Below are 25,626 nucleotides of genomic sequence, written 5' to 3' on the forward strand. Positions count from 1 at the left end.
ACTAGTTCAAAACCTGTCAGATATGCAGCGTAGGAATAAAAAGTGTTTTATAGTGCATTTTACTCTGGTAGGTATATGTATGTATGTTTTACAAATGCTCATGATAGTTTTCATTGAAGTGTCCAAAAATATTAAATACTACAAATACATAGACTGTTTTTACATGTTACCTGGAGTTTTACATTACAGACTATAAAGTTTGTTTTACTTTAACCAGGAGTTCAACTTTAGCATTATAATGTAAAGCAGAAGTCGCATAATGCTCTTTTGAATAAGCATTAATGGCCACTGGTATACTAAGCATAAAAGACCAATATTTGTGTTCTTTGCTAATGTAAAGGTTTTAATATTTGTGTTCTTTGCTAATGTAAGGTTGTTTTGCTCCCTAATCACTTATGTATACTTGTACTGTATAAATCCACCAGAAACTAATGCTGTAGAGGATGCTGAGAGGATATTCAAGGCTCTCTATAGCTACTTTTAATTGAAATTCTAGTTTTGTCATAAAATTGCTATAGACGTACATCAGTGTTAACCAAGTCCTTTTCTAATTTATTTTTTATTTAAAATGATTGTTTCATTTCAGTTTCTAACACTGGCACTAAGCTCAAATTGCACTTGACTGTAACCATGGCAACAGTGCTCTGTGTTCTCTGTTTTGAGTACTGTTGTTGAAAAACTGTACACAGACACCCAACTTACTGCCTGAGTTATTAGTCGCACAAGATCCTTTTAGACTAACTTTAAATACGTTTTAACCTCAACTTATTCACTTTTGATTGTCCTATCCACCAGTTTCTGTTAGAATTACTATAAAATACTCTAACTGTTGCATGTGGTCTAAAGCTAGTCATGAAGAGGATCCAAAGACATAACAACAAAACTTGTTTAGGTGATGCCTTTAAAGGGGCACTACAGTGAAATATAAGCTTTTGGGGTTTCCCTAAAAGCAAGTCCCTATTAGAAAGAGCAACACTTATTAGACAGTGCTTTGGTTTACAAAGGTCATCTGGATCATTTATAGCTCAGATACAGATCCTGCCATGGCAAGGCAAGGGAAGCTAGGCTGAGTGATTATGGCTAATATCTGTCTCCTCTCTGTCAGCTCACAGCCCCGTCCTCCTAAAGCAAGGGAGTCAAACTCAAATACAAAGTGGGCCAAAATTGTACACTGGGACCTAGTCGTGGGCCGACTTCAATGTCTACTGGCCACCTCCCTCCCTTATAAAGTTTCCAGGTGTCTAATGCCTCCCCTCCAACCCCTATACAGTTCCCTGGTGTCTAGAGGCCCCCACTCTTCCCTATACAATTCCCTTGTGTCTTGTGACGCCCACCCTCGCCTATACAATTCCCTGGTGTTTAGTGCTTTCCCCCTCCCTCCTCCATATGCCTTCCCTGGTGATCTAGGGCTTCACCTCCAATTTTGTACCCCTGGTGTTCTAGAGTGGGCCAAACCTAATGGAAAGTGAGGAAACCACTTGAGGGCCAAATGTAATGGCTCTGAGGGCCAAATGTAATGGCTCTGAGGGCCAGAGTTTGACGTGCATGTCCTAAAGCAGGTTTATTCAGTGTTGCGCTTTGAAATGTCTTAGTTAAACAGGCTGTCTGTTTATTTACCTAACACCTTTCACAGCATTACAGAATGGGCTAGCATTGCTTTAAGCTGACAAGAGGAGATAGCTGTAATCACACAGCGTAACTGAATTACAGAGTCCGTCATTTCCTTTGCCTTGTGATATGACGCAGGATCTGTATGTGAGCTACAAATCTTATACAGGTGACCTTTGTACACAAAAGCACTGTCTAATAGGTGCTGCTCTTTCTAAGAGAAGCTTACTATTAGGGAAATCCCAAAGGATTATATTTCACTATAGTGCCCCTTTAATGACTAACTGCACAAGATTTCTTTGCAAGCTTTTGAAACTTTATGTTTCTTCTTCAGACATGATACAGAACTGGATCAGAAGTGTACAAAACAAAAGTCACATACAGAAGCTTATACAGCTAGTCCCCGACTTATGAATGTCCGACTTACAAATGACCCGCTGATACGAATGGCATAGATAATGTGAGAACATGCCAACAATGGTTTTCTTTTCAGATTGGACTTGTAGTTTTTGAGAAAATCGATTTAAAAAAATTTAAAGAAAAAATGGCTTTTAAACTTGTATAAGCAGGTACGGGGTGGGCAGAGGTGACACAGAGGTGGAAACTGGAGGCACAGGGGGGCACAGAGGAGTTACAGGGGACAGAGTTCTGACTTAAAAAGGAACTCCAGTGAAAATAATGTAATAAAAAAGTGCTTCATTTTTACAATAATTATGTATATATTATTTAGTCAGTGTTTGCCCATTGTAAAAAAATTTAAATCCCTGATTTACATTCTGACATTTATTACATGGTGACATTTTTACTGTTGGCAGGTGATGTAGCTGCTGCATGCTTTTTTGGCAGTTGTAAACAGCTGTAAACAGCTATTTCAAACAATGCAACAAGGTTCACAGACAGGAAACTGCCACGGTCCTCAGAGTTTCTTGTGGGAGGGGTTTCACCACAATATCAGTCATACAGCGCCCCCTGATGGTCTGTTTGTGAAAAGGAATAGCTTTCTCATATAAAAGGGGGTATTAGCTACTGATTGGGATAAAGTTCAATTCTTGGTCGGAGTTTCTCTTTAAGAACAGATTCAGGTTAAGACCTACAGTCTCTATCTCGTTCATTAACCGGGGACTATTTGTATATGATTTTCTAGGGTATACAACAGCAATCTGACACCATGTTACAGTCTTACTATTTTTGAAATGTAAAGGATCTCATCAAAGCTTAGATCTATTCACCTTGAGACCATATGGCAATGGGTAGACACACAAAGTAATCAAATTAGCTATTCACCAGTGAACACCAACAGGTAGAAGCAAACCATAATCAAATTATCTTTCAGAGAAGCAGGGGGAAGGAGGAGATTGGGGTGTGTAAAGGTTTGTATGTTTTTTCTGTCAGGGAGGTGTTTCTACAGTTTATCATAAGACAGCTGCTTCTGGGGTTCATCATTTATATAAAGCTGCTGTTCCTTGTGCTCATAGTTTATCATAAAGCCAGGTTTGATGTTAAGCTCATACTTCAAACTTCTGAATAGTTTCAAAGACTCGTACTTATCTATTCAGAAGTGAACACCAACAGGAAGACACAAACCACGATCAAATTAGCTATCCGAAAACAACAGGTAGCAAAACAGGTAATAAAATACTAAGAAGTCTGCTAGCAGTTTCACCCCACTTACCAAACTGAAAGTGAGTTACTCCACCTACCACATATATTTTCTGGACACAACTACTACTCTTTTACATTTCAAAAAGATTAAGACAGTGTAACATGGTGCCAGATTGTTGTGTACCCTAGAAAATCATATATAAGCTTCTGCATGTGACATTGCTTTTGTACTGTTCTGATCCAGTTCTGTATCATGCCTGAAGAAGAAACTTAAAGTGTACTCCCAAGCCACCTGGATCCTCCCCTAGGCAGCCCGGTAATTCAGCCAGCCGGGACAAGTCGGCGCAGGTGCAGTCCGGCAGCGGGCATCTCACTGGAAACAGGAGCACAATAGTCTTAGCCACACATGCCCAGTTACCCCCGACTGGCTGACTGGCCGCCTAGCGGAGGATCCAGGAGGCCTGGGAGGACAGCTAGGGACCAATGAGCCTAACGGGGGCTGGACAAAGACCCAGGTAAGCATATACAGTGGCTTGCAAAAGTATTCGGCCCCCTTGAAGTTTTCCACATTTTGTCATATTACTGCCACAAACATGAATCAATTTTATTGGAATTTCACATGAAAGACCAATACAAAGCTCGTCCAGAGTCACCATGGGCCTCTTGATTGCATTTCTGATCAGCGCTCTCCTTGTTTGGCCTGTAAGTTTAGGTGGATGGCCTTGTCTTGGTAGGCTTACAGGTGTGCCATACTCCTTCCATTTCTGAATGATCGCTTGAACAGTGCTCCGAGGGATGTTCAAGGCTTTTGGAAACCTTTTTGTAGCCTAAGCCTGCTTTAAATTTCTCAATACCTTTATCCCTGACCTTTCTGGTGTGTTCTTTGTACTTCATGGTGTTGTTTCTCCCAATATTCTCTTAGACAACCTCAGAGGCCGTCACAGCTGTATTTGTACTGACATTAGATTACACACAGGTGCACTCTATTTAGTCATTAGCACTCATCAGGCAATGTCTATGGGCAACTGACTGCACTCAGACCAAAGGGGGCTGAATAATTATGCACACCCTACTTTTCAGTTATTTATTTGTAAAAAATGTTTGGAATCATGTATGATTTTCGTTCCACTTCTCACATGTACACCAGTTTGTATTGGTCTTTCACGTGGAATTCCAATAAAATTGATTCATGTTTGTGGCAGTAATATGACAAAATGTGGAAAACTTCAAGGGGGCCGAATACTTTTGCAAGCCACTGTATATATTTTTTCATGTAATCTTTTAGTTTCCTTTAAAGTTTTGAAAGAATGCAAGATTGCAAATACATTTTGTACAGATAGTCTTTAAATGTATTACCAAAACATTTTTGTTGTTATGTCTATGAAATGACAACGTGCTGTATATGCACCTAAAAACATTGTAAAACAGCTGAAAAGTATTTGCCATTACTACATGTAATGCACAATGTGTTTATTCCCATGGCCCTTCAAAAGTGGATTGCACAATTAAATGGCAGCCCTTCATGTTAATCAGAAATAATCAAATTTAATAGGGGATCAAATGCCTAAACCTTTTACAGATATTTGCACTTAGGGCAGCATGATCTTTCTATAGAGTCCCAGACCAGTTGTCATAACACACTATTTAGCGATCAGTTCTGCTAGAGTAAATAGCATAGGGGTGGCTTTCATATTTATATACTAGCTTCTTGTGTCTGGCGGGTTATTTTTCAGCCACATGGTTGAAACACTCTTTTCTATATCTGGTCCAATGCTCAATTTTTCATAATGTATTTTCCCGCTTATGAGAAATTCGGTATGTGTGTGCAGAAGGTGCAATTTATTAAATGTCATGGCTAGGTCATCTGACCAGCAGTTTGAGCAAGAAATCCCTATCCTGATGATTCTGAAGGCTGCAAGGTTAATGCATAACAGATGCTACCTTGAAGCAAACCATTACGAGCAATGCCTTTCAATCAATGATATTCTATTATGAGTCAGAGCCAATTTCTTTTAATCAATGCATCTTTATTAATACATCTACAAAAATAATCTGGACATGGCACATGAGAGCGGAGACACAGCTTTCTAAAAACTAGCCTTTCTTCCAAAACTTAACTGTAATTTCTTTGTTTGGAACCGAGAGGAGCAGCTAGTATTGATTTATTTTGAAAGACAGACCGACTTCAAGAACGGCACTATATGGAGAATAATTGTTGAAATCTAATTAGAATATGAAAATTAAATACATAAAATTGAAAGTAAACATGTAAGTGTCACTATGCTACGTAGAAACATTTAAATAAAAGTAGATATTTTCCCGACACATCAGTTGAATAAACATACATCCGTGATTCTATGAATAGTTCATCGTGACTTATCGCTAGGGATGGTTGGAATATTTCCACGAAATGCCAATTTATGAATTTCTGGTCGAAAATGGGCAGAAATCGGTATACGGCAATACCCCATTACCGAAATGCAGAATTTAGCCCAATCACAGAACTTGGAAGCATTCAACCAATTAGAGAATACAGAATCTTTCTTCGGAAATCAGATTAACACAGTCATTTTAGACCAATGGGAGAATGCAGAATGTTTCCGCTTAAATGGGATTACGCGGTTTTAGGCCAATCAGGAGACTTGGGTAATTTTAGATAAATCAGAGAAGGCAGAATTTTCTGTGGAATTTGGATTACCGCAGTCATTTTACACTATTTAGAAAATGCTGAATTTTTCTGGGAAAATCAGACTACCTCGGTAATTTTAGGCCAATCAGAAGATTTCAGAAGTAGTAGACGAACCAGAGAATGCAGAAATAAACCGCAGTTGCCAGCCGCAAATGCGGTATTTGTATAATAACAGACATCTGCAAAAAATAGCGGCTAACGCTATTTTTTAAAAGAATTTACAATTAACTAACTGTATTAACAAAAAATTAACATTCTTTGGAAATATGCAGACATTGGAAACCGGAAAATCACCTAATTGTTTGCATTTACGCCTATTCATAATTACAATTTGTAGATTCAATTGATTTTGTATAATCATTCAATAAATTTTTGTGGAATTTTGTGCCGACTAGTGGTCAATAGCAAAGCCCTTATACATACTTTTGTCACCAAAATTGCTACATATGTTAAGGAGAATATTGGGTACAAGTCAAAATAAAGTTTGAAAATGTTAAAAAAAAAACATTTTTCTTTGCATTTTTATAATCAATTTCCTTTAAAACTGCAAAGGTCTTTTTGAAAAATTCTTCTTTTGACTTGTACCCACTATTCTTCTATATATCTAGCAAATGTGGTGGCAATACCATGTGCTTTGCTAGTAAAGTTGTCACAAACGTACACAAAATGTACGCAAAATTACAATTACAGAAAAAATTAATTACGGTTTTCCCCAAAATTTTGCATTACCATTTGGCATCGTAATTGCGAATTTCGATGCAAAATGACATCTATGCAATCTTTGTGCCCATTACCAGGTGTTAGTGGTCTCTATTGTGTAATTATTATTATAACACAGTAATGGGAGAAGAGAGTTTGCAAGAGGGGGCATAGGTCTATAGCTTAACCACTAGAGATGTCGCGAACGTAGAATTTTCTGTTCACAAACAGCGAACGCGAACTTCTGCAAATGTTTGCGAACATGCAACCCCTGTGAAATGCTATAGACTTCAATGAGCAGGTGAATTTTAAAACCTACAAAGACTGTTTCTGGCCACAAAAGTGATGGAAAAGTTGTTTCAAGGGTCTAACACCTGGACTTTTGGCATGCCAGAGGGGAATCCATGCCAAAAGTCCCACCAAAATTTACGACGTTGATGCAAAGTCGGGTTTTAATCCCTAAAGGGCAGAAATCACATTACATTCCTAAAATAATGCACTGGAGTGGTACTGTGCCTGCAACTTAATGTAGCAACAGCAGTAGTGTGAACACAGCTCTGGGTGTCAGTGGGCTGTGAAGTGTCACACACACAAAAAACACAGGAGACCGATGTGCTAGTTTGTGGTGCTTTCACAGCCAGTGAGGAATAAAAACACAGGCCTAGCTAATGCTTTCCCTACCTATCTGCAGCAAGTCTGACCCTGCTCTCACTAACAGTCAGCAGCCAGCAGAAACTTAATCCAATATGGCCACTGCAACTGCTTTTTAATAGGGAGGGTGGGGGGTCCAGGAGGGGGTGCTAGGTGATTGGCTGCCATTTGTCTGATGACTGTGACTCCATGATGATGTATAAGGGGCAAGTCGAACACGCCATGTTTGCAGTTTGCCAAGAACGCAAACAGTGGAAATTCGCTGGGAACTGTTCAGGCCATCTCTATTCACTACTGCTTCAGAAGATATCAAGAAGCTGTTTTCAAGCACAGATGCACAAATGAATCCTTACTCTTTTTGCATTCCAAAAAAGTAACGTACCTGACGTGTTTTATTCCATCACTGTAGTTGTGTCTCCTTGTTTGAATTTACAAGTTATGTGTTGACAGGCCATGTCTTGTGACTTGCCATTGTCAGGAAGTGTGATGAAATCACAGTAGATTTGGTTTAAATGCAAGGTTTAATTAAAGTTATTCTACAGACAGTCTTTACTGAAACTCAAAACATTTCCCTGTCATTTAAGTGACTCGTACCTCATCGTACATCTCTGCCAGTGAGGCTGTGCAGAAAGATGACAGACAGACTGAGAGGTGCTACATGCTTGTCATTCACATACTGTACATAGGTAGAAGATGAAAATGCAGAACTGGTAAGGCTATTTAACTGTATGTAAATGGAAATGTTGTCACATCTGGCATAGAATGATAGAGCACAACAATAGATATAAGGTTTAGAAAATAAAATATGAATATGGGCTGGGACCTACTACAGGCACCAAGCTGTAGACTAAGTGAATTGCGGAAGTGCTGAGATTTCACCATAATTCCCTGAGCAATTAGGATTATGGCTACTGTAGCCACTGATGTGATTGTTCCAGGATCACTCAGAAAATACTACAGTGATGCTAGTGGGACCACTCCAATAGGAATCCACTGGACTAAAGGTGGCCATACACTGGTCGATTTGCCATCAGATTCGACCAACAGACAGATCCCTATCTGATCGAATCTGATCAGAGAGGGATCGTATGGCTACCTTTACTGCAAACAGATTGTGAACCGATTTCAGCCTGAAACCGATCACAATCTGTTGTGGTGGTGCTGCCGCCGCTCCTCCCGCCTGCATACATTACCTGCTCCGCCGGCGCGACTCCCGGGTCTCTCTCCGCTCTTCTTCTCCGCTCTGGTCTCCGGCTCCAGCATGCTTCACCTCTTCCTGCCCGGCAGGAAGTTTAAACAGTAGAGCGCCCTCTACTGTTTAAACTTCCTGCCAGGCAGGAATAAGTGAAGGCATGCCGGAGACCAGAGCGGAGAAGAGCGGAGACGAGCGGGGGCAGTCGCGCCGGCAGAGCAGGTAATGTATGCGGGCTCTATTGCGTCGGTCGTCGGGCACTCGAACGCCGCTAGCGATGCGATCAACGGTAATTTTCCGCACGGCGCGATCGACGGGATCGGATGAAATGAATCGAAATTCGACGTGTAGCGCGAACGATTGGCAGCAGATTCGATCCCAGTGATCGAATCTGCTGTCGAAACGGCGGTAAATCGGGCCAGTGTATGGCCAGCTTAATGCTTTGCAAGAGCACTCCCAGTTAAAGTGGACCCAAATTAAAAATACAAGATTTCAGAAATAAAATCTATTTTCTAAATTATAATAATAAATAGCAGCCTTTTTTTCAACTGCCTAATGACAAATATAAAATATTTTACATTTATTGGTGGAACCCCTCCCTTCCTTTCAAATTGCCGGGACATTATCCGGCAAAATGCTGGAGTAGATGGTGTCTGGCAATGGAGGAATTGCTAATGGCTGCCCCCAGTATAACCCTAGTTATGAAAAGAGAAGGGTGAAAAGCATGCACTGAAATGCTCATAGGTTTGAAGGAGTGTTTATTTATCTTTGTATGTGTCAGAGTGGCGCAACTAAATATTTTTAATTAAAAAAAATGTTTGGTTTGGGTCTGCTTTAAAATGCAGCTTTTGCTGCTGATGTGAATTGGCTTAGTTCCAGTTTGCACCAAAGTTTGCAGTCCCATCCAGTCTGCCCATCTGAGACCACGCCAGCCACACCTCAACCTCCCATGTTCTGATTGTGTTAAGTGGTAAATGGCATCTTGACCATGCATTCCTTTAAAAAAAAAAAAAAAACAACAACAACACAGCCTGGCTGTACTCTGAACTGCACAGCTGAAGTCACATGACCTTCCCTGTTTTATTAAAGTTATGCAGTGGCATTTTTTAGTCATTTAAAAGTAATTTATGTGACTAGAAACACAGAACGGGAGGTATTAGTTAAAGCTACATACACACATTCAACAAGCGCATAACGTGCAAACCACCACCCGCACGACACGACGAACCGAACGATCTGACATCTCGCATGACCTGTAGGTCCAGACGGATAAACGAGCAACTCATTTACATACTGCGCACAACAGCAGAAAGATAGACTACACATTGAAAACAAGTACAAGTCATTTAACAGTCGTTCAAACAACTTGTACACACAGACCATCTGCACAATATCAGACGACTGTAGGCCAACATAGATCTGACAGTTGGATCGGGCGCAACACCTGTTATCAGTCGCTTGTCAAGTCGTTTGCACGCGTACACACGCCTGTATGGCATCCAACAGTCCAAATGGACTAAAGTCAGATGACAATCAGGCAGTTTTGTTGAGCGTGTGAACGAACCTTAAAGCTGACACAAATTAAAACAAAAACTTTCCTTGCACGATAAAGATTACATTTTAATATGAAATCCTGCTTATATGAACATTGTTTTTAAAAAGTTTAAGGACTACTGTTCCCATCACAAAAAAAGTAACATACTCATCTAAAAACATCTAAGAAGAGGAAAGGCTCTAGATCCCATCGTTACACCGCCTAGCCCCCATTTCATCGATCTGACCTTAATGTCGAGGAAGCTTTTGGGTCTCCTTGAACTCACGCGTGTGCACTATGGAGTTGCTCGTCTTTGGAAGTACTCAGAGAACCAAGTTTCCGGAGGACCTTTTGAGGAGACCCGAAGACACAGCTGGCAGAACACTCGAATGAGGCGCCGGTGGTGAAACAAGGAGACTGAGAGAAGACCGGGAGGGCTCTGAGGGATTAACTTCTTAGGTGATTATGTAGCTTTTGTTAAGGTGGATACAGTTATCCGTTAACCCTTTAGTACCCAATTTATTTAGAGGCTTGCAAGTGCTCCAGGCCAATTTATTTTAGTACATTTTTTTTTTTATTTCTTATTCATTACATTTCTTTGCTACTGATTAGTACTGCTGTAATGTGTATTTATGGCCACTTGTCACAGAAGACTTGTGCTTTTAGTTTCTATATTTTCAGCTAACAGAAAGACATCTAAGCATTCCAACAATTTACTGCACAATGAGTTCTGCCACCTGAGGTCAAAAGCAGTGCACTTATCTCAAATGAGAAGCTGAAGCTGCTAATGGCTTAAAGTGAACCTTAAGTCAGGAAAAAAAAATGAGTTTTACTCACCTGGGGCTTCTACCAGCCCCCTGCAGCAGTCCTGAGCCCTCGCAGCCACCCACTAATCCTCTGGTCCCCCTCTGCCAGCCAGTTTCGTTTTTGCGGACAGGCCCGTCAGGACTGGCCACGCGTAGCTTTTTCCGCATTCCCGACTGCAATTAGCGCTATTGCGGGCCGCAATGCGTACAAAAATACGCGTTGCCGCATATCTATTTTAGTACGCGTTGCGGCCCGCAATAGCGTTAATTACAGTCGGGGATGCAGCCCACGGGCCGCAATGCGTACAAAAATACGCGTTGCCGCATATCTATTTTAGTACGCGTTGCGGCCCACAATAGCGTTAATTACAGTCGGGGATGCGGAAAAAGCTACGCGTGGCCAGTTCTGACGGGACTGTCGGCAAAAACGAAACTAGCTGGCAGAGGGGACCAGAGGATTAGTGAGTGGCTGCGAGGGCACAGGACTGCTGCAGGGGGCTGGTAGAAGCCCCAGGTGAGTAAAACTCATTTTTTTTCTGGCTTAAGTGTCTCTTTAAGCAGAAGCCTGAATTTGATTATTATTTTTTAATTTACATAGCGCCAACGTCTTTTGTAGCGCTGTACATAGTACAAAACAAATAAAGGGGAGCAAATATACATAAGGTATTCAAGACACTGTACAGTCATGACATTCAATACTAGAAATACAAATACTGTACATACATAGTAAATGTGTAGTTCGAGATATCTCTGAAGTTGGTACATGTGCATATGTTAAATTACAGCAGTATGAGAAACACTAGGAGGAGGTCCCTGCCCTTGTGAGCTTACAATCTAGAGGATGGTGGGGAAGAAACACTATGGAAGGAAACACAGAGGTTCATGGGTGAGGCAGGGAACCTTTAGAGCTACCTAAAGCAAATTATAGGCTTGTCTGAACAGGTGTGTTTTCAGAGTACTTTTAAAGGTTTCCAGGCTTGGAGCATGACGAACCGGCTAAGGGAGAGAGTTCCAAAAGCGGTGGACAGCCCGTGAGAAGTCCTGGATGCAAGAGTGATGCATCGAGATTGATGCAGCAACCCATTTATCAGGAGTAGCTAGTATTGGTGTATTAACGATTTATAACAATGTTGGTGCAAACTGTTCTATGCAATTCTTTAGTTCAGTTCCCCTTTAAATTCAAAATGCAAAACAAAACACACAAATCAGTAACCCTCTTTGGGTTTCCACAGCCTTCTCTCTTTCCATCTTCTGAATCTCTCTCTGAGTCCATGCACATCCACCATTTGATACTAACTTCATCACACTCAGCACACTCTGAGGCGTTCAGCTGTTGGCACTATCATCCAAAGCCCAAGCACTAAATGGAGGATAAAAGCAGCATCACATTGTTGGGAGGGGAGAGTGGATACATAAGGTTAGGGGGCGAAGACAGCAGGGTAACTCAGCCTCTCTGTTGCTAGGGACTTGTGGCAGCCTGGCACCCAGTGATTCGTAAATCATGTGTGACCATGTTTACGAGATTCCAGAGCAATCACAGTTTGGCCCTCATTTGCCTGAATGCAATTGCTCTAGATCAAGTGCAGCATTTTTTGTGACCTGCCAACAATTGCAACGCTGCTGTGGGCTCACTCCTATAGCCTTTCAGTAGCAAAGCATTTCCTAGATTCCTAAAATGCATAAACGCTACTGAAAGTGCTGTAATAGGCCCCTAGCCTTAGTGGAAACAGCACCTGGACAGAGTATATATGGTGGGAAAACCCATGGAGGTACTGGTTTATTGCTTTTATTTGATAAGCGCATAGTTTTTACTCTTTAGGTTTGTAACTTTTTAGTTTCATGTACAGGTGAAATTCGAAAAATTAGAATATTGTTTATTTCAATAATTCAACTTAAAAGGTGAAACTAATATATGAAGTATACTCATTACATGCAAAGCGAGATATTTCAAGCCTTTATTTGTTATAATTTGGATGATTATGACTTATAGCTTATGAAAACCCCAAAATCAAAATCTCAGGCCATTAGAATATTGTGAAAATGTTCAACATTCTAAGCTCAAAGTGTCCGACTCTAATCAGCTAATTAATGCAAAACACCTGCAAAGGTGTAACGATTGTGGAACTTTCTCCGTGATCAGCGCACAACGCGTGCGCTGACACGGCGGAAATCCTCCACAAGCGTATAATTTGCAGGAACCCAGCAAAAGGTGCTACGCACCTGTAGAGGGAAATTCCTGTCGGCAGATGGCGCTGGGGAGTGCAGAGGAACCAATCCTCTGTACCTCCACAGGTGCCAGACAGGAATTGTACGAAGCGCAGAACGCAATCGCAAGTGAGGCGATTGCGAATGAGATTGAGCAAAGGGACAGGTTGTATGTGTGTGCGCCAATCCAGTCGCCACCCCGCGACCGCGCACACACACAACAGCAGATATGAAATAGGAACGCGATCGTGAGAGGTGCGATCGCCAGACGTGACACAAGACAGATCAGAATAGAATACGAGGGTAGCAAAGGCACAGCAAATAATACAATAAGGAGAAACGGAAAATAACAACGCTAGCTAACCGCGAACACCGCACTCATTCGCAACAGTGCACGCGGTTATGCGCGGTCTCCACGTGATAAGCACAATAGAGACAAGCACGCCTAACTAACCATCGACAGACAGACATGAAACAGAGGACGCGAGCGCTTGCTTAACGGTTACCTCACCGAGCCTCCAGCAAGCGTAGCAGACAAGACAGACACACGAAAACAGGGACAAGCGAGAGATAGGATCCAAAGCACTAGCGAAAAGTGGCTAGCGCGATCCAGGTACAGAGTAGCAGAACAGAAGGATCCCCAGCGCTAGCGAAAAGTAGCTAGCGCGATCCCAGAAGACAGAACAGAAGGATCCCCAGCGCTAGTGAAAAGTAGCTAGCGCGATCCCAGGAGACAAAACAGAAGAGATAGCTGGTAGCAACCGCTGCACCAGCTATACTCCAAGAACAGAGATCAGAACCATTTCCTGTCGACCACCTTTGGGATAGGACAATGGCAACAGGCAAGACAAGACAGAACAGGCAATACAGATAATACAACCTGACTGGGCTAGAAGGGGAGCCTAAAGCAACCCCCAGGAATTAACTATACTAGATAGCAATGGCTGACACTCCAGCAGTGTCCATCAGGAACAGACCATGGGAAGGAAATGACCAGCAAAGCCTTCTGGGAAACATAAAGCTCTTATAGTGCCAGTCATCAAAGAAGGCAGGTAGGGAATTTGCATAACGAATGTATGCAAATTCCCCAGCAAGAGAACAGACCAGAAACTTGCAATGGAAAGACAGGTCTCTGTTCCAGAGACCTGCAGCCCACAGACTAGAGGAATGGACAAACAGCTGTCTGCCTGTGCAGCCAGCTGAGCAGATCATCACAAAAGGGTTTGCATGAAAAAAGGGAGCCAGGAAAAAAGGGGCCAGCTGATTAACAAATTGGCGCCGGTGGATAACAAAAGATAACAAAATCTCCATAACGATAAACATCGTTAACGGAATTGGTGAACAATAAATACCGGTTTAAAACATGCGGGAGATAAAAATAAAAAGATATTAACCTTAAAAATCGTTACATAATTCAACAATACAGCTTAAACTAATCCTACTCTTACACAGAACCCTACCCTGGTGATGCCTAAAACTAACCACTCCCCTGGTGGTGCCTAACCCTAATAACCCCCCTCCCGGTTGTTCATGGCCCTAACCACCGCCCTGGTGGTGCCTAACCCTAATAACCCCCCCTCCCGGTTGTTCATGGCCCTAACCATCCCCCTGGTGCCTAACCCTAACCGCCCCAGTGGTGGTGCCTAACCCAAACCATTCCCCCTGGTGGTGCCTAACCCCCCCCCCCGGTGGTGCCTAACCTTAACCACCCCCGCAGTGGTGCTTAACCCCCCCAGTGGTTCCTAACCATAACCAGCACCCCCTGTGTTGCCTAACCCTATCCACCCCCCATGTAGTCCATAACCACCCACCCTGCACAAACACCCTTACACATATAGAAACAATAATATATGTGATAACGTAAAATCTGTACACACAAACAAAATAATATGACAAAAACTATAATGTTGCAAGCCTCTAAAACGATAACATATTTCAAAAACTTTAATGTTCTAATGTTGTTAACGATTTTTATCGGGCACCCCTTTATCTGTTTTGAGCAGGGCCGGGCCGAGGCATAGGCTGGAGAGGCTCCAGCCTCAGGGAGCAGTGTATGGGGGGGTGCACAACTCACTCAGCTGTCATTCCTAATTGTGTTTGAAACAGAAAGAAATAAGAAAAGGAGATACATGGAGTGACTACAAGCCAGATAACTAGAAATTAAGGTGTTGGGGGCCCTGGGGTGCCTCTTAGTCTAGTAGCAATCAGTGTGTGTCGGCTGGGGTGCGAGGGATGGGGGCGCACTTTGGTGTCTCAGCCTTAGGGGCTGGAGGACCTTGTCCCAGCTCTGGCTTTGAGTGCCGTATTAGTAACGATAAATGCATTAGAGTCTATGGTGGAGCCCTTTTCGTCCACTAGCCGCCAGCACCCTTTTTTTCCTGCTTCCTTGCAAAAGCTTCCTACTTGAACTACTGAAATAAATGAACTTTTGCATGATATTCTAATTTTATGAGTTTTACCTCAATTCTGTGTACTTATCAACAAAGACATATAAGCAGGATGAGTATAGGTGCAATTTAAAACGAGTGGTGTATATTTGAACATATGGACATGTTGAGTGTTACTGTTATAAGGGTTTTATTTTTTTTTTGCTTTGGTCTTTAGCTTAAAATGTAGATTAGGTAAATGTGCCTGAACTACAAGTGCTTCCAAAATAGCTTCACAACAAAGCAGGAAGCTGAACAAAATGAAATATACATGATTGGGAGAAACTTGCTAGGAAATGTTTAAAACATGCTGCTAATGAGAATTTAAAATTCAACTTCAAATCACTTGACAATCTCAGCAATCAGACACATCAGCTCATGGAATCTATTAGCAATTTCTCCTTCTTTGCATCTAACCTAATTCTTGTTAAAAATGACTATTTCTGAGCAGAGTTTCCTGGCTATTTATGGCTCAATATGCAGTGTGTCTGATAAGTTGTCCATTCAGCAGATGAAAATTGTCCTTTCTCTGTTGTTTTATTATTATGACCAACACATACAGTTGTGTTCAAAATTATTCAACTCCCACTGAAATTGAGTGTTTTGGCCAGTTTCACATTGATTTTGATCATTTCAGTCATCTTGTTTACAATTAAATCCAAGAGGCACTTGTAAGTCAGACAAATATAACATAACATTTATAATGAAATAACCACAAATGTCTTTTCTGTGCTCACATCATTATCAGTTTTATTCAACCCCCAAGTGACATTCATTCTTAGTACTCAGTACTACATCCTTTTCCAGTTATAACAGCTTTGAAACATGAAGCATAGCTTGACACAAGTGTCTTGCAGCGATCTATGGGTATCTTTCATGGGCAAAAGCCTCCAGTTCAGTCACATTCTTAGGTTTGCGTGCTGCAACTGCTTTCTTTAAGTCCCACCAGAGGTTCTCAATCGGATTTAAGTCTGGTGACTGTGATGGCCACTCCATGCAACCATGCTCTAGTGGACTTGGAGGTATGCTTGGGATCATTGTCCTGTTTAAAGGTCCTACTTCTTCCAAGCCTCAGGTTTGTGACGGACTGCATCACATTTTTTTCCAATATCTCCTGGTACTGAAGAGAATTCATGGTACCTTGCACATGCTGAAGCTTCCCCGTACCTGTAGAAGCAAAACAGCCCCAAAACATGATTGACCCCCCGCCATGCTTCACAGTAGGCAAGGTGTTCTTTTCTTCATAGGCCTTGTTCTTCCTCCTCCAAACATAGCGTTAAACCATGGGCACAACCAGTTCTAATTTAGTTTCATCAGTCCACAGAACACTATCCCAAAACTTTTGTGGTAGTGTTCTGTGGACTGATGAAACAAAATTAGAACGGTAGATCCAGCCAGTGGCGTAGCAATATGGGGTGCACAGGTAGCCACCATGCAAGGTCCCCTAGACCAGAGGGGCCCAGTTAACCACTTAATTTGCTTTTTATTGGTGCTGTGCTGGTAATGATCACTGCTATATGTACTTTGACAACTTTGACTAGTTGTAACCATTAATAGACTGTTCTCCTCCCCAGCCTACGCCTCTCTGACACTGTAGCTGTCTTCTTTGGCAGGTTTGGTGCTATATAAAACACTTGAGGGGGCCCTATGTAAAACTAGCACTGGGGCCCAGAGCTCCTAAGTTATGCCACTGGATATAGTTAATGGCTGACGGGTATTTCTACAAACAAAACCCAAGTTTGGGTATAGCATTGTCTATGCATTCAATGTTACATTATTTTTAATTAACTATGTATGAAAAGCTTTGCAAGAAGGTGTGGCTTCAGTTGAAAAAGGAATCACTCCCTACATCCCCTGTCCCCAGCATAACCCATGTGTCTAGTGTCTAAAGGTGGGGCTGTTCAAAATATGTAGTAAACATTTCAAACCATACTTCTTGACCAGTTGTTCTGCAGGTCACATGATTAGCATGGTCATGTGACCATGATGAGGAGAAACACATACACTGTTCCAGGTCTCTTCTCTTCTCAGTCCTTTATAGTATGAGGAAAGCACAAATTTCTTGTAACAGCTTCTTTGTCTGTGTTAAAAATATATTTAATGTTAATCTATTGAAATCATAACAATGGTATTACGGTGGTGTAGAGGTTAGCACTCTTGCCTTGCAGCTCTGGACCCCTGTGTCTGCATGGGCTTCCTCTGGACATTGCAGTTTCCTCACACTTCCCCTTAATTTGGCACAAGATTACGATACATACATTATGCTATACATACATAGACATATGACTATGGTAGGGATTAGATTGTAAGCCTCTCTGACAATTAAAGTTAAAGTGAGGTGAAAATAAACTGCTGAGATAAACAATTGTATTTATCCTCCTACTCCTAAAAATGACTTTTTCAGATAATTTATGGTTTTCTTTTATATTGAAACATTTACAAAGTAGGTTGAATGTTTTACTTTGTCTAATCAGTGGCAGCCTATTAAGTGTCCCAGAGTTAGAGAAAGGTCAATAGTTCATGTTTTTTTATCTCTTCCTGCCTTCAGAAGTTGTATTCTGCCAGGAAAACCTTTATTGCTGTAATTTGCTTATCAGTATGTTTACTATATTCGTATTGCAAAAAGGGTGTGTGCATCAGACACCAAATGAACCACGAAAGCGAATGCAGGTTTACTTGAGCAGTGTCTCATGAATAAGCTAATTAGGCCTTATCTGCAAAGCCAGGTATATAAGGGTTCACTTGGTGTCTGATGCACATACCCTTTTTACAATACATTTTCAGTTCCTTTCTTCTGGAGGCAGGTTGTGGACAACTCTCTTTACATGGGCTGTCTGCAGCCTGTTTCCCCATTGGGGTGTGGAGCTATAGAGTCACCCTTGAGCTTTACCGGACTTGGGGTGGCCTATTTTTCACTCCCCCCTGTCGTAGTGCTGGCATAATAATGCACTTGGACAAAATATGAAATAAGGTAGGTCCTATCCTTTGGGAGGTGGGTGCGGGCGGCCCTCCCTGGCAGTGGCGGCGCTGGGGGGGGGGGCACACCGCACTTCTTAACCTCCCCCACAGGGGGGCGGCTGCAGAGCCTCTGAGCAGTGAGTGAGCTTGGAGTACCCTGTTGGCCCCTCTTTTCCTGGGATCCTGGGGGGGCCTCCATGTGGCGATCCTGGATAAGTGCTAATTGCTGCGCAAACTAATCCTCAGCAGGGCAAAAATGTTGCGGTGAGTTAGTTGGCAAAACCCTGTATATCCTGGCATGCGAAAGTGAATGCAGATTTGCTTGAGCAGTGTCTCATGAATAAGCTAATTAGGCCTTATCTACAAAGCCAGGTATATAAGGGTTCACTTGGTGTCTGATGCACACACCCTTTTCGCAATATGTTTACTATATTCCCAACAAGATACCAACAAGACATAAGCTGTCACGCCCATGCCTAAAATTGATGTCTTTCAGGCAGCAAAAGAAAACAAGCAAAACAGGCTGGGTATTAATATCGTTTGTACTGTACATACACATGTTTATCACATCATGTCACATATTGCCTCTGGTACACTTTAAGCGACAAGACATAGGAAAATGTCAGCGCTGTATACAGTAGATACTTAATAATAATAATAAGTCAAAGTGGCAAGAGCTGTCAACCCCATTCCTCCTTCCCAAATATCAATTCTTCCATAAAACATTTAAATGTACATTTTCATAGTTATTGCAATAAAGAGTAAATGAACATTTTAAAAAAAGAACTTTATTTTATTTTAAAAACCATTAAAATATGCCAGACCTAGTTAAAGCCACAAAATGTGATAACATGCTCTAGTGTGAAATAATTATATATTCTGCTTAGCTTTTTCCCTTTCTATTAACCTGCTACAATGGACATTGACCTTCTTATCGCTAACAAAGCAGACCAGAATAGAATGAGATTAACCAACCTCCAGTAAGACAGCGTTCCCAGTGTAAATAATTTAAAACTTGATACATAAGAAAAGACAAGCTTGCAAATGCTGCAAAAAATTAATTGTTTGTAAAATGGCATTTAAAGAAGAGATACACTATAAAACTTGTTGTGAAATTGTGTTTCACCGACAAATTCCTATTTGTGAAACAAAAAAATAATTTAAAAAAGTTGTTTTGGGGTACATTTTCAAATCAACCCTGAACTTAAAGTTCATTTTCAACTTTTGTTTTTCTCCTTCCTTTCTACCCAAACCTGGTCTAACAGATAGTGAATTCCTCTGAGGGACAGTTAGTGACTTGACTATGGACTCTGTATAGTGGGTGCATGAAACAAGGGCGCCAGGAAAAAAGGGCCCAGCTGGATAGATGGTGGTGGATAATGAAAATCTCAATAACGATAAACATTGTTTATGGCAGCGTTTTTCAACCAGTGCCTGGTGTGCCGTCCTCTTCTCCCCCTCCCGCCCGTCCCCCCGCGGCCGCCGCTGTTATTACCTTAGCAGCGGCCGCTCTCCCCTCTCCAGCGCATGTATTTATTTAAGCAGCGTATCTCCCGGCTGCTCTGTGTGTGATGCGCAGGAAGCAGGGCTCGGTTACCATAGTAACGGCGATACATTTCGCCGCTACAGGAAGCCGCTGCCATGCTTCTTGCCGGATCACACAGAGCAGCCGGGAGATACGCTGCTTGAATAAATACACGCGCTGGAGAGGGGAGAGCGGCAGCTGTTAAGGTAATAACAGCGGGGGGCACCACCTACCTATACTGGCTATACCGGGGCACTATACTGGCTATCCTGGGGCACTATACTAGCTATCCTGGGGCACTATACTGGGGCGCTATCCTGGGGCACTATACTGGCTATACTGGGTCACTATACTGGCTATACTGGGGCACTATTCTGGCTATACTGGGACACTATTCTGGCTATACTGGGGTACTATTCTGGCTATACTGGGGCACAATACTGGCTATACTGGGGCACTATACTGGCTATTCCGGGGGCACTATACTAGCTATACTGGGGCGCTATACTGGGGCACTAAACTGGCTATACTGGGGCACTATACTGGCTATACTGGGGCACTATTCTGGGGCACTATACTAGCTATACTGGGGCACTATACTGGGGCACTATTCTGGCTATACTGGGGCACTATACTGGCTATACTGGGGCACTATACTGGCTATACTGGGGCACTATACTAGCTATACTGGGGCACTATACTGGCTATACTGGGGCACTACACTGGCTATACTGGGGCACTATACTGGCTATACTGGGGCACTATACTAGCTATACTGGGGCACTATACTAGCTATACTGGGGCACTATACTGGCTATACTGGGGCACTACACTGGCTATACTGGGGCACTATACTGGCTATACTGGGGCACTATACTGGCTATACTGGGGCACTATACTAGCTATACTGGGGCACTATACTGGCTATACTGGGGCACTACACTGGCTATACTGGGGCACTATACTGGCTATACTGGGGCACTATACTAGCTATACTGGGGCACTATACTGGCTATACTGGGGCACTATACTAGCTATACTGAGGCAACTAAACTCCCTACACTGGGGCAACTATGCTAGCTATGCAGCCACACCCCAGCCACACCCCCCTCCATAGCCTGCTGCGCACGGTTCTGACCACTAGGTCGCGCAAACACCCGGGGGCCGCACACAACCAACCCCCTCCCGCCGTTCCCCGGAGAAAAATTTGGTCAGCAAGTGTTCCCCGGGCCGGAAAAGGTTGGGGACCACTGGTTTATGGTATTGGTTAACGATAAATACAGTTTAAAAAAAAATAAGACGTAAGTTGATAACGAAAATGTATTAATGTTAACAATCGTAATGTAATTCAACAATATAGCTTATCCCAACCCTACTCACACACACAGAAGCCTAAAACTAACCACTCTCCTGGTGGTGCCTAACCCTAATTACCCCCCCCCCCGATGGTGCCTAACCCTAACCACCCTCCTCCCGTGTTACCTAACCCTAACTGCCCCAGGGTTGGTGCCCATTCCTGACTACTCCCCCTGGTGGGGTCTAACCCTAATCACTCCCCCTGCAGAAACACCCCTTTACACATAGAAACCATAATATATTTGGTAACGTAAAGTCTGTACATACAAACAAAATAATGACAAAAACTATAACGTTGCAAGCTTCTAAAATGATGACATACTTCAAAAACATTAATATTCTAATGTTGTTAACTATATTATTTTGCCGTATTAACGATAATTGCATTAGAGTCTATGAGGTGCTATTTTCGTCCACTAGCCACCGGTTCCCTTTTTTCCTGCTACCCTGTGCGGTGCTGTAGAAGATGTCAGCACTATGATAACAATAATCAAGGGTTCTCAGCTCCAGAGCTGTTGAGGACCCCTTTGCACGTCCAGCCCTCAAGTTACTCATCATTCACCACGCAAGAAAAAAATGAGTGTCTCGTCAGCTGCGCTCCTTCCCTTGCAAAATATTCCTAGAGCTTCTTTGAGTGGTAGAGTGAAGAGCTTCAATATCCACACTAACCTCCCATTGCCAAAACCAGAAAGTAGTTTGAGTGGCTTAGGAGGGAACATTTTACAACTACAGTATTATGAACAACGGGAGAGAGGTTAAGTGACTGAACATGCCGTTGCCTAACCAGATGCACTATGGAACGACAGACTGCTGGGATGATGCAACAGGCAACAGTACACTTTCAGAAGACTTCATGACCCAGCATAGAAGACTGGATGAAATCCTTGTAGGAGTTTAATCATGGATTTTGTGTGATTTTTATGGGGAAAAGTATGTGTGTGTTGCAGCTGTGTCAGTGCACTTGTAACATTAAAAAAAAGTTGAGTACTGAATGTGATCACCAACCCTTTCACTCTGTTTTAGGGTAAACAGGTTAGTGAGCAAAAGAAGCTTTTGGGGTGGTCATCTTTGATGAGGTCTACTATGCTAAGGGTTACCAGTAGCATAGTAGCATTATATCAAGAAATTGTTGGGCACATTGTGGGGTAGAGAATTATTTTAAATCCAGCCATTTATTACTCTTACAGTTAGATTATTAGTATTATGATGCAGATATATAGCACTGATTAAGTTTCAAAGGAGTTGATTTATTAGAAGATATCTGTTATGATATGTGTTATGATTTATTAGAAGATGTATCTTTTCAAGTGACAGGCAGCCTATTGGGCCAATCAAAGACCGGCGATCAAGTCCTATGAACCCACTGGACTTGACCGTGCTTACAGCGGGATGAGTGGAGCGGCTGTTATTAGCAAGGAGCATGCCTAATTTACCAGCACACGCTACACTGCACTACCACGCATAGTGCACACAACTCATGCCCTTCACATTAATCAGATTAATGGCTCAACCACAAAGTACTTTATGGGACAGTACACATTAGTCACCATTCCTCAGTGAGGCTTGCTATAACTGAATTGCTGTTGCTTATCCCCTGCTTATTGCCTGAAGAAGTGGGCTGTGCCCGCGAAACGCGTTGCATCTTTGGGGTATTTTCAATAAATGTGTATATCTATATATTTACAGTCCTTGGTGTCTGCTTTATCGGAGGCGAGTCCACCACTTCCTCCCAGCAATTTTTTAAAAATTTTATGTACTTTTATCCTTCTGGCGCCTCTGTTCACCTACCAATATATTTGAGTCCACCCCATGTGGAGGGGTGATCTACCCCCTTTCTTCCTATCTACAGAGAGCGACTTCTTAATCCTGAGTGAGGACAGGTCTAATCTCCTCACCTGCCTAATGAGTGGTTACCTAGGTGGTAACCCGTGTTTGTGAGTATTACCATCTCACTGTTTCATTTATCCAATCAATTTTGACATACTACACCATATTGGGCTCTCGATTTCTCTTCAACCTTTATACCTAAAAATGCATTCTAAATAACTTTTTTTGGAGAGGGATGGTTTACCTACTGGTACTGTATGTTATAGCAAAGCAGGTGGTTTTGGTGTACAACACTCAGCGCTGAGCCCCAAAACTAAGAGCTGCTATAGCACAATGCTATAATGTGCAGGACACGTAAGGGTAATTCCCGGCAACCGCCAGCCCACAAATTACATCTATCTCCAAGTTGCTGCGGTGAATAGTATTTAACACTGCTGGGGATTTGAGCCATCAATTGGCACACCCTGTGCCCAGTTAACCAGTGGCAGAATAATACCTAAGCTGTTATAGGGCTGTGTAAGGAATGCAGAGCATCCAGAGAAAAAAAATCAAATATCTCTATGCAGATACTATCCTGGCAGCAAATATATAGAGATGAGCGTAATGACGTAATTACGATTTCGCATAATTAGTGTAATTACGATTATGGCCGTAAGTACATAATCGTAATGAAGAAGGATTTTGCGAAATTTCGCGCAAGCGTAATTTTCGCGTAATTTTTGCATTACAGTGGGTATTACGAAATGAATGCGTATGGTCATGCTCCCAAGCGGAAAAGTTGACGCATGGATCAATGTTAGGTAGCCGCCGACTTTAAGGGTTAATAGCAAAGCCCCCTTAAATGCTAAGAGCCTCAAATTTGGAGAATATATTAAGGAGATCAGAAGGAATAAGAGGAAAAATTTTTTTGCAAAAAGACCTTATAGTTTTTCAGAAAATCGATGTTAAAGTTTCAAAGGAAAAATGTATACATTTAAAAACCCGCCGACTTTAACGGTTAATAGCAAAGCCTGCTTAAAGTTTAGGAACACCAAATTCCCAGGGTATATTAAGGGGATCAGTGGGAATAAGAGGAAAAACATTTTTTTCAAAAAGACCTTATAGTTTTTGAGAAAATCAATTTTTAAGTTTCAAGGGGGAAAATGTCTTTCAAATGCGGAAAATGTCAGGTTTTTTTGCACAGGTAACAATAGTGTATTATTTTCATAGATTCCCCCAAGTGGGAAGAGTTTTACTTACTTCGTTCTGAGTGTGGGAAATATAAAAAAAAAACGACGTGGGGTCCCCCCTCCCAGACCTCTTTAACCCCTTGTCCCCGATGCAGGCTGGGATAGCCAGAATGCGGAGCACCGGCCGCGTGGGGCTCCACACCCTGACTATACCAGCCCGCATGGTCCATGGATTGGGGGGTCTCGGAAGGGGAGGAGCAGCCAAGCTTTCCCCTCCCCCTCCGAGCCCTTGTCCAATCCAAGGACAAGGGGCTCTTCTCCACCTCCGATGGGCGGTGGAGGTGGAGGCCGCGATTTCCTGGGGGAGGGGGGTTCATGGTGGCATCTGGGAGTCCCCTTTAAAAAGGGGTCCCCCAGATGCCCACCCCCACTCCCAGGAGAAATGAGTATAGAGGTACTTGTACCCCTTACCCATTTCCTTTAAGAGCTAAAAGTAAATAAACACACAAACACATAGAAAAAGTATTTTAATTGAACAAAAAACATAACCACGAAAAAAGTCCTTTAATATTCTTAATTAACCATTAATACTTACCTGTCCCTTTAAATAAATGATCCCTCGCAATAGCCTCGGAAATGTTCTATCAGTTACAATGTAACAAAGTTATTACAATGTAACAACTTTGTTACATTGTAACTACGCCGCACCCGACGTCACTCGCCGCTCAGCCGCCGCATACGCGTCCTGCACGGACCCGACAGAGCTCTGAGCTATATAGCTCAGAGCTCTCTAAGCATCTTTGTATTTGGGCTCCAAGGAGCCCCATTGGTCCTTAGCAGACCAATGGGGTTCCTTTAAATCAGAAGGAACCCCATTGGTCTGCTAAGGACCAATGGGGCTCCTTTGAGCCCAAATACAAAGATGCTAAGAGAGCTCTGAGCTATATAGCTCAGAGCTCTGTCGGGTCCGTGCAGGACGCTAAGTCCCGCCGGCTCCCGCTGCCTTCCCCGCCTCTCCCACATGTCACCCACATGTCACCCACATGTGGTTGACATGTGGGTGACAGATGTGGGCGGGGTGACAGCGGGAGCCGGCGGGGACTTAGCGTCCTGCAAGGACGCGTAAGTGTATGCGGCGGCTGAGCGGCGAGTGACGTCGGGTGCGGCGTAGTTACAATGTAACAAAGTTGTTACATTGTAATAACTTTGTTACATTGTAACTGATAGAACATTTCCGAGGCTATTGCGAGGGATCATTTATTTAAAGGGACAGGTAAGTATTAATGGTTAATTAAGAATATTAAAGGACTTTTTTCGTGGTTATGTTTTTTTTTTCAATTAAAATACTTTTTCTATGTGTTTGTGTGTTTATTTACTTT

This window comes from Hyperolius riggenbachi, chromosome 5 (assembly GCF_040937935.1).
Source record: "Hyperolius riggenbachi isolate aHypRig1 chromosome 5, aHypRig1.pri, whole genome shotgun sequence".
NCBI classification, from domain to species: domain Eukaryota; kingdom Metazoa; phylum Chordata; class Amphibia; order Anura; family Hyperoliidae; genus Hyperolius; species Hyperolius riggenbachi.